This window comes from Panthera pardus, unplaced genomic scaffold (genome assembly GCF_024362965.1).
Source record: "Panthera pardus isolate Hobbes unplaced genomic scaffold, ASM2436296v1 HiC_scaffold_10, whole genome shotgun sequence".
NCBI lineage: Eukaryota > Metazoa > Chordata > Mammalia > Carnivora > Felidae > Panthera > Panthera pardus.
Window position 1 is genome coordinate 20,759,312 of NW_026526655.1, and position 8,209 is coordinate 20,767,520.

The 8,209-nt window shown below is 46.9% G+C and overlaps 1 long non-coding RNA gene across 1 annotated transcript; it reads right to left on the reverse strand.

Moving 5' to 3' along the window:
* Nucleotides 1-723: 723 nt before the first annotated feature.
* On the reverse strand, nucleotides 724-2,655 carry LOC109265092 (uncharacterized). The gene is made up of 2 exons (XR_002079019.2): nucleotides 2,261-2,655; nucleotides 724-1,039 (listed from the first exon to the last, which is right to left on the reverse strand). It is a non-coding gene; the product is annotated as an uncharacterized LOC109265092 (long non-coding RNA).
* Nucleotides 2,656-8,209: the final 5,554 nt, after the last annotated feature.

Sequence of the window (8,209 nt, forward strand, 5' to 3'; positions counted from 1 at the left end):
AGCCCGGATGATGTCGTGCATAGAGGTCAGCCCCCCAAAGTCTTGGAGAAGGGCAGATGATGCATCTAGTGAGTTCTAGGGGCAAATGGAGAATCATCAGCCACACAAGGTATGTTCAGAGAAGAGTCCATCAGTCTGAACTCTTTCCAAGAAAGAGTCCAAACACAAAAATTTCTCTGAGTCTCAGTATTCCTGACTGTGAAATGGGCAATGCCTGTGTCATGAAGTGGTAATGAGGATTCTACGATATGCCGTACGGAGGGACCAAGCACAGGGCCTGGTACATTCTGGAGGCTCCATGTATGTCAGTTGCTTTCACCTTTCCTGCACCTAAATGGCCCTGGACCGGATTACTTTTCCTGGTCTGGTGCTCCAAGTGACCTCTGTGCCTCTTTCCCCTTCTCAGTTCATTCACCCATTCGTTTATTCAATAAGTATACATTCCCTGAGCATCAGATATGACCACTGCACGTACCAGAGTGGACAGTGCAGATGTCTGTGGTCCTTGCCTCTGTCCCTTCTTTCCTCACAGACCCGTCCCCATCTCTTTGATCGGGGCCCCTGGTTCCTCATTCCCGACTCTCATTGCTTTTATTTCTTCAACGTGTACCTAGTGCCTACCTCTGACAAAATCATGAGGACGGCGGTAGGAAGAAAGAGCCCTTGTTTTTACCTGAGGAAGTTACTTAACTTTTCCGGGGATGCTGAGCCCAACGAACAGAAGGCAGAAAAGTGGTTGGCTTTATTTTGACCATGAGTCCCTGCCAGGATCAGTTACACAACCACGCATGCAAGTGAAAAGGGTCCACCAAGAGAGTCAGAGGTGGAAAGACACGGAGAGGGCCCAGAGGCTTTCTGAACCATCTGTCGTCAGATTGCCACAGGCTTGGAGGCAGGAGGGTGTCCAGAGAGGACCACGTCCAGAGAAACTCTGGACGTGGTCTCATTCTCAGCCTTTCATGTTCTGCTTATTGCCTTGCAATTCTAATCATCTGTGCTTCCAGACGAAGTGTCACCTTCTAAGGCTCAGGGTTGTGATCTGTAACATGAAGAGGTTGGAGCAGATGAATTCTTAGTTGCCACAGAATAGTCTAGCTCTAATATTTTGAGTCTATAATCACGGGAAGGCTATGGGAGCTTTAGAACTGATTTTATGGTTTTGGATGTTCTGGCAGCTTCAATCATTTCAAGAAGGTTAAAGACTCTGGGATCTGGACAAGTTTCCTTCCGAGCTACCACCCAAACTATTCTTGAAAAGAGCCTACAGAATGATTTTTCTACCAGGGGGCCTGAAGCTGGCCTCCAGATATGCAAACAATGCAAAGGGAGTGTGAATCAGAAGACAAGAGCTAATTGGTGCCCTGGAGTCTGAGCCAAGGACCGGCTTGGGTGTGTGACCCTAAGGGGTGTGACTGAACTTGAAGGTTTAGTCACTTCAGCTATCAAAAGAATTATATCAAACTTGATGCAAAGCTGAATGTGGAGACTATTAATACATAATCACCATAATGATAACTCTTTACTGAATGCTTACACTATGTCAGAGGCCATGCTAAGTACTCGATAGGAATCTAACTCCATTTTCGCAGCACTCTAAGGTACGTATTATCATTCCCAAGATACAGCTGGCAAAACTGAAGTTTAAAGGCGTAAGTAACTTGCCCTAAATCCCTCAGCTATTAAGTGAAGGATCTGGATCAGATCTGGGATTGAAACCCAGGTCTGTCTGACTCTGAGATCACTGACTAACTACCCGTTACGCTCTCAGAGCTCCAGCGGACTTTGGAAAAACTTTAGTTCATTATGTCTGCTTCTGAGGGACTGCTCGGTAGGATCACAATGTTCCCGATTTAAAGACCTTTGGGATAAACTTTGCAGATTTTCTGTATTCATTACCCCATCTCTGACCACGCTAATGTCTCAGCCAGCGCCCCTCCTCCCCTGTCCCCAGAGGTCTCTGGACCATGTTAATCTGTCTGGTTTACAAACTCTCTGGCTCCACATTCTCTAGCTGTTTCCATCTGCTGCCCTGTCTAAATTCTCTGGGAGGCCGCAGGAAAGGAAGATAGCAAGGTGAGCAGAGGGGCCAAAGCAAGCAGAGGGATATCAGAGTATGTGATACAAAAGCTCTCCATGTCACCTACGGGATCTTTCAAAGTTCAAGTATGCTGCCCTTGGTCACCTTGATCTAGAGTTTATGAACTTGAGCTTTGGAGTCAGCTAGAGCTGGGTTCTAGGGGTAGTTTGGAAGTTAAGTTACCTCCTCTCTCCGAGCCTCAGCTCTCTAATGAAGTAGGAAGAAGTCCGTGAGAGGTTGTTTTTTCCACTCCTGGAGGTCATGCCTCTGCAGTTTTCAGCACAGCACCTGTCGGTCACGTGGTAAATGCTCCAGACTGGTAGTTGCTATGGGTGGTAAGCTCTCATTGGCTGTCAGCTCAGCTCCTTCTCGCGTATGCCGTGTAGTGCCAAGCGGCTCATGTCCTTTCTGGGAGGTTCAAAGGCTTGCCTGCCTCTGAAACTCCCTTCTGATGCTGTTCCCCTTCCCAGTTTGTGAACAGAAACAGGTCCAGTGAGGCACCTGGCTGGCTCAGTTGGTGAAGCGTGTGACTGTTGATCTCAGGATCGTGAGTTCCAGCCTCATGTTTGGTGAAACAAGTCCCACGGCTTTGAGAAGACGCATGATTGACTAAGCACTGTTATCTAAGCACCAACTGTATACAGAACACTAAACTGGGCATGGAGGAACTATCTTCTTATGGAGTAGAGCATCTAGTTGGAGAAATAAGACCAATACTCATGAAAGAAGTAGGCTTTAAGAATACAAGACTGGGGCGCCTGGGTGGCTCAGTCGGTTAAGCGTCTGACTTCGGCTCAGGTCACGATCTCGCGGTTTGTGAGTTCGAGCCCCGCGTCAGGCTCTGTGCTGACAGCTCAGAGCCTGGAGCCTGCTTCAGATTCTGTGTCTCCCTCTCTCTCTGTCCCTCCCCCGCTCATTTTCTGTCTCTCTCTGTCTCAAAAATAAATAAAACATTTAAAAAAAAAGAATACAAGACTGTGCATAACTCAGTGTTTTGCTGGGACAGCAAATGCTAAAGTTGGTTAAGACTCAACTAATGGCTCATCCAAATCCCTGACAGATCATTATCAGAGGCTCTGGGGACCCCAGGAACCTCATACTTAGTTATAAGTACAAATAGCCTGCAAGAGTCAGAATCATATTGCTGGCACGGGCAGTGGCAATGATTTGTGTGTGGGCTGTTTTTTCCATTTCCAGAGGGCAGAGCTCATGTTTGGGCTGGTAGGGTGTTTCCCACTCAATAAACAAAAAGTGGCCACAACCGGATTGGGGCAAAATGCTGAGGACAAAGAGCACTGAACTAGAGGTCAGGGGACCTGGGTCCTAATTCCATCATGACCATTGACTCCTTGTATGACCTTGAACAAGTCTCTTGCCCTTTTGTTTATGAAATGAAGAAGGCACATCAGATAGAAATTTTTGAATTGTGTTTCTTTTATTTTTTAATTTCTTTTAATGTGTATTTACTTTTGAGAGGGAGAGAGAGAGAGAGAGAGAGAGAGTGAATGGGGGAGGGGCAGCGAGAGAGCGAGACAGAAACCGAAGCAGGCTCCTGGCTCTGAGCTGTCAGCACAGAGCACGATTCGGGGCTCCAACTCACGAACCGTGAGATCATGACCTGAGCCGAAGTCAGACGTTCAATTGACTAAGCCACCCAGCCACCCCTTGAATTGTGTTTCATGGTACCCTAAGGTTTCTAGAAATTCCGGAGCTTGGAGGAAGCTAGTGGGTCAAGGGGAAAGGTGAGTGGTGGTTTGAGACCATAGGCTACCCCTCTCCTACCTTTCTGTACCTTCGAACAGAGCAACTCCACTTATATCTTTTTACATACGGAGATTCTATGGTAGCTTTCTTGGAAAGTCACCTAACTTGTTTCTCTCCACCATGTTCCTCTTACACAAAGGTCAGCTGAGTCTCAGAGAGGTGAAGTAACTTGGTCAAAGTCATACAGTGAGTGGCAGGAATGGTATTAAAGTCTCCTCTCTTTTTATTTTTATTTATTTATTTTTAAAGTTAATTTATTATTTTGAGAGAGAGAGAGAGAGAGAGAGAGAGAAATAGTTCACACACACGAGTGGGGGAGGGGCAGAGAGCTAGGCAGAGAGAGAATCCCAGGCAGGCTCCACAAACTCACAAACGATGAGATCACGACCTGAGCCAAAGTCTGACGCTCAACTGACTGAGCCACCCAGCTGCCCCTCTCCTCTTTTTTGAATATTTATTTATTTTTGAGAGAGAGTGAGGGGGAGAGAGTGTCAGTTGGGGAGGGGCGGGGGGGGGGGGGAACGGAGAATCCGAAGCGAGCTCCATGCTGACAGCAGAGAACCCGATGCAGGGCTGGAATTCATGAACTACAAGATCATGACCTGAGCTGAAGGCGGATGCTTGACCAACTGAGCCACCCCAGGTGCCCTTAGAGTCCCTTTTGTGATGATGACAATTATGTGGTTGTTCTCCCGCAGATTTGGAACAGGTATGCCTCCTAAATTCTGAAAGGGGCACCCTGAAAGCAGGGCAAAGGGTAGGGGCTGAGCACCCATGAGCAAATCACATTTCAGCAGCAGCTCTGACAAAGTCCACCCGAAGTCCCAGCAACATCCGATGGAGACGCTGCCACGAGCCTGGGTCCTTGATGACTCCCCCCCCTTGGGTCACCATAGGGGACCCAAGCCAAGGCAAAGAGGCCCACTGGTCCTTCCGAGGCATCTCTAGAGTGATGGTCACCTTCTCCACCCTCTGGCTCCCTAGCCCCTCTCCCCTCCTTTCTTCTGCCTGACATTCAAACCAGGACTCTGCATCTTTGCTGCCCCTCAAAGTCCACGTTCGATCCCAGCCTCTGTCAGTTCTCCTGCGAAGCATCTCTTGAATCCTCATCCTTCCCATCTCCCCTGCGGCCACCCGGTTCAGCCCGCAGCCACTGCCATAGCTGCCTGACGGGTTCCCCGCTCCCCTGTCTCCCTTCCACTGGAATCCCCAGACCGCAGCCGGACTGAACTCTCTAAGAACAAAATCTAATCAGGTTACTTTCCTGCATAAGTCCTGTGACGGCCCCCAGGGTCCTCAAAGTCAAGGCTTATTCTGACCAGGGCTTACAGACTCCTGCGGACTCCCGCCTGCCTTTCTAGCAATATTTCTCACTGCTCACCTCTCATTTTTGATTCTTCAGAAAAGCCGAACAACGTGAACTTCTCTGACTATATCTCGCTCTTTCCTTCTCTCAGCTACTCTTACTTATTCCTCTCAAGTCTCGGTTAAGTGTCCTCACTGGCGTGACTACCCCCTCCATCATATTACTCCCCAGGCTACATCATAGTTACTCATCGGCATCTGTCACTAGACTCTAAGCTCTGAGAGGGAAGGCGGTTTGTCTGGATCACTGTAGTGTCCCTGGCCACTGAGTGCAGTGACTTGTCACATAATCATCACTCCGTAAGAATGTGTCGACAGAACAAGTTCTCCTTAGGCCAGCCGTGTCTTCACGTCACCGGGCCAGTGAAATCAAAGCTCCTGAGTGGGTGATGGGGTGAGCTGAGTGGTACCCCACCTAGCTCCTCATTTCCCTGGGCTCGGCCTTTCCTAACCCATTCACATTTCTCGGCAGGTTGTGCAAGATTCCTGAAGGGGGTTTCCTGGGCAAATGCCTAGCAATTTTGCATTTATCAACAACAACCTGGGAGGCTGGAGGCCACAGAGAAGCACCAACTTGTATGTGAAGTCAGGGTTTTCAGGGACATCTCCTCCGCCCAGAGCATACCCTAGTTTGGCCCAAGCCAGAATTTTTCCTAGTAGGGTCCATCTAATCTGATCAAACTATAAAGAGGGGAGAGGAAATAAGGTAATGTATGTCATTTTCCATCAGAAAATGTCGACACTGCACACAGAATGGTTAATCCAGAGTGAAATAACAAGCATTTGTTCAAAGCTGATTTAACGTTTTCTTAAGACACTTCACATTGTTGCAAACCTCTCTGTGCTATAAAGAAGAAAGAAAAAGGAGAAAGAAAGAAAGGAAGAAAGAAAGAAAGAAAGAAAGAACAGAGGGAAGGAAGGAAGGGAAGAAGGGAGGGAGGGAGGAAGGAAGGAAGGAAGGAAGGAAGGAAGGAAGGAAGGAAGGAAGAAAGGAGGAAGTGAGGGAGGAGGAAGGGAGGGAGGAAGGAAGGGAGGAATGAAAGAAAGAGAGAAGGGGGAAGGAGGGAGGAAGGAAGGTAGAAAGAAAGAGAAAGAGGGGCGCCTGGGTGGCTCAGTTGGTTAAGCGTCCGACTTCGGCTCAGGTCATGATCTCACAGTCTGTGAGTTCGAGCCCCGTGTCGGGCTCTGTGCTGACAGCTCAGAGCCTGGAGCCTGTTTCAGATTCTGTGTCTCCCTCTCTCTGACCCTCCCCCGTTCATGCTCGGTCTCCCTCTGTCTCAAAAATAAATAAACGTTAAAAAAATTAAAAAAAAAAGAAAGAAAGAAAGAGAAAGAAAAAGACAAAAACGAAACAAACAGCCATTTGGATTTGGGAACAAAGAGTCCCAGGACAGTTTCATTTCCACACCACAGTCACTGCAAAACAAGCCTTTGGAAAATGCTCTTTAGTTAACAAGCCTATTTACATGTCTTATTGGGTCCTTGCAACAGTGCAAGAACTTCCTGCATCTTTTGACACCAAGAGCAAATCCTTTTCCTGCTTTTGAAGTCATCCTTGGTTGGGGGGGAGGGGAGGGTGGGTGAGGGGTATTGAGGAGGGCACCTTTTGGGATGAGCACTGGGTGTTGTATGGAAACCAATTTGACAATAAACTTCATATATTGAAAAAAAAAAAAAGAACAGGCATTCTTCAAAAAAAAAAAAAATGAAGTCATCCTTGATCCCAGCCCCTGCCTTGACCCACCCCCCCCCCCCCCTTTTCCAATTCGGCATGTCATGGAGTGTGTGCTAAGATGTGGGTCCTGGGAACACTCCCAATTGCATGGTCGTCGTGGCTTCGGCCAGGGCATTCTCAACCGTAATGGGTTTTGGTCTTTCTGCTTTCTTTTACAGAGTCTGTCTGCCTTTGGCGTTCTGCAGTTTCACGATGGCGATTCTAAAAGAACATTTGGTTTTATTTCTCTAGTTTGGGGTTCATTGTAATTCCTGAATCTAAACGTTCTCATCATCAAGTCTCAGGGAACTTGCCTTCAAACATCACCTCACCTCATTCTCTTTTCTCTTCTGGAACGTCTATTAGCTCAATGTGAGATTTTTCATTTTATCCTCTGTGTCTTCTGGAATCTCTTTCACAGTTTCCATCTCTGGGCTCTCTCTGGATAATTTCCTCGATTTACCTCCAAGTTCACAAATTCTTTTTTCAGCTCTGTCTCATCTACTCTGTAGTCTGTTCCTGGAGTTTTAAATTTTAATGAGTACTTTTTTTTTTTTTTTTATTTCTAAGAAAAAGTACTACAGATGGTCCCTGACTTACAATGGTTCGACTTACGATTTTTTGACTTTACAATGGTGCAAAAGCAATACACATTCAGTAGAAACCATGCTTCTAATTTGGGTTTGGGATCTGCCCCCCAGCAATATGTGCCGCGATGCTCTCTCCTGATGCTGAGCAGCAGCCGGAAGCGCAGCTGACAAGGTGAACGGTCACAAGGTGAACAAGGTGAACGGTCACAAGGGTGAACAGCCTACACGATGACAACCATTCTGCACCCAGACAGCCAGTCTGGTTTTTGCTTTCAGGATTCAACAAATTACATGAGATAGTCAACACTTCCTTATAAAATAGGCTTTGTGTTCATGTTTCCCCCCACATTGCTGGCTCATGTAAGTGTTCTGAGCATGCTCAAGGTGGGCTAGGCTATAGGATGCTCGGTAGGTTAGGTGTATTAAATGCATTTTTGACTTCTATTTTCAACTTACAATGGGTTTATTGGGACGTAACCCAAGCGTAAGTCAAGGGAAATCTTTTTCTTTAATCTGCCTGATTTTGTTGACATTCTAGATACTTATGTTTTTGAAGCTTTATTTTATGCTACTAGTCATTTTAACACACTGTTTACAGTCTCTTAGGATGCTTCTATAATCCAAGGTTCTGGGACATCTAGTGCTATTGTTTGTTGGATCTGTGGACTCTTGCTCATGTTTTTCTATGAGTGTCTTGTG